Below are 2,247 nucleotides of genomic sequence, written 5' to 3'. Positions count from 1 at the left end.
CAGAGTTGGGTGTCTGGGGGCGCAGAGGGCTTGGGGGTCTCAGGGCATGGGTTGGGTGTGAGGGGGGCAATGGGACCGGGGCCTCAGTGGGGTGCCAGGGATGCAGGGGATGGGTGCCTGGGGAGGAGAGGGTGCCGGCCATCAGTCCTGGGACAGGGGTGTGAGGGGATTCATCCCGGGGGGAAGCTGCCAGTGTGGCTGGGGATCAGTCCTGGGGGAGGGCGAGGAAGAGGTGCTGTGGGAAGAAGCTCATTTGCACAATTATAAGCCAGAAGGATAAAGCCTCTGTGCGCGTGGGGGGAGGACAGCTCCCCACGGGCTCCAGTCCAGACAAGCACAGGGAGGAGGAGGAGGAGGGTTCACTGTATCTCACACTGCACTAGGACAAGCCAGGGGGAAAACCAAAGGTGGGAGCCAGGGAGCAGGCGGGCTGCGTGGGAAGGATCTAAGCGACCCCTTTGTAGCTCTTCAGTGTTGGTTCTATTTATACGAGATTTCATTTCCTTGCTTGTGATGCCTTGTTTTTTGTACAGTTTTATGTACATGCAGGTGTAGCTTTTCTAAAGGAGAAATCCTATGGCAGAGTAAAGTCCCCCCACTATTTTTCAGATGGTGCCCTATGTCTAAGGCGACGCCTCTTGCTAAGGTTGTACTGCTCAATGTGTGATGCATTTCCCTGTGCGGGGAAGCCTTTGGGCCTTGGGCTTGGTTTTCCCCGGGCGCTGTGAGCACAATTGATTCCCTTGTAACCCTTTCTGTTCGGAGCCGTGAGCATGACACCGTCGTGATGCCCCTTTCTTTCCGTTCTCCCCTGTTCCGTTTTGCTGAGCTGTCAAGATGACCAATTCCATTGTAATTAGCCCTTCCTAAAGCTTTACAATAAAAGTGTGAAAACCCGGCTGCTTCTGGGCCTGGCTGCTCCTTCCCACGCCTCCCCCTGAGCACCCTCGGGGGAAGAAAAAGCTGGGGAGGCTTTGGGATCTGCCTGCCTCCCTGCCCTGCTCTTTGCTCCCTGTTTGCCAGCTCGAGGATTGTTCCTTGTCCTTGTTCCTGCACAAGGACGAGGGGGATAAGCCCCCAAAGCACTGTCCCACAGACCAGGCTCCTTCAAGGCCAGGTTGGACAGGGTTTGGATCATCCTGCTCCAGTGGAAGGTGTTCCTGCCCATGGCAGGGGGTTGGAGCTGGAGGAGCTTTCAGGCCCCTTCCAACCCAAGCCATTCCATGATTCTGTGATTGATTCTGTGATTAAACCCAAATATTTCAATGAAAAAACACCTCCAGCCCCAAGGCTGCCTGCACTGGTCACCAGTCAAGGTGGGAATCAGGGAAAATCCCATCAAAGCTCTCCGGACCCCCTCCCATCTCCACCACAGACTTGCTCCATTTCCCACCATTTCACCATCTCCTTTCCCAGGCGTGGCTGGGGGTTTTTGGGTATTTCACACCCTTTGGAAACATCTGGGCCACTCCAAACCAGGCACACACAAATGTGTTCCCACCCCAGCTCCTCCAGGCCTGGCTGTGGGGTTTCCCTGCCTGCCTTTGCACAGGATCCCGATGATCCTGGGAGGTTTCCTGGCTCGGGGTAGGGCTGCTCCCCTCTCTGGTGGGTTCCATGCAGCTGTGGCACATCTGGGCTGTGCTGGGCTCACACACAGCCTTGCACCTCTGCCTGCTCAGCTCTGGGCTCACTGTGACTGGACCACCAGGCAAAGGCTCCATCCCAGCCTGGAAGGCTCCAGGAAGGAGGAGTTCCCTTGTGGAGATGAAGCTCAGCCTCCCCTCTCCTTGCAGGGACTCCTTGTGAGCCATCCCCTCCCCAGGGCTCTCAGGGCTGTCAGAGAGGATCCAATGCCCCCATTCCTGAGGGGTTCCCCTTGTGCTGGGGCTTGGGGGGCTCTCAGCTGCCCCTCAGGGCAGGCCCAGGCCAGCTGGGAGCAGGCATGTGTCCCCAGGGACCCTGGGCAGCCCCGTGCCCTTTGCTGCTGTCCCAAGGAAAGAGGTCTGGATGCTGAGGGTGGCGCCAGGCTGGCACAGAGGGCAGAGCTGCCCCTAGGACAGGTGACCAAAGGGTGTTTCCCTAAGCAGAGACAGTCCCAGGCTCTCCCGGTCCCTCCTGAACATTCCATGCCCTCACACTCCCTCCTCCTCAGCCATCCCAGGATATGCAGACCCCTCCCTGATGCCATCTGTGCCTCCTTCCCCTCTCTGCCAGCCCTGTCCCACCCATCCCACCCACTCCCTG

The sequence above is a fragment of the Geospiza fortis genome, unplaced genomic scaffold (assembly GCF_000277835.1).
Source record: "Geospiza fortis unplaced genomic scaffold, GeoFor_1.0 scaffold320, whole genome shotgun sequence".
NCBI lineage: Eukaryota > Metazoa > Chordata > Aves > Passeriformes > Thraupidae > Geospiza > Geospiza fortis.
The sequence above is the reverse complement of the archived record's forward strand: the minus strand, read 5'-3'. Positions refer to the sequence as shown.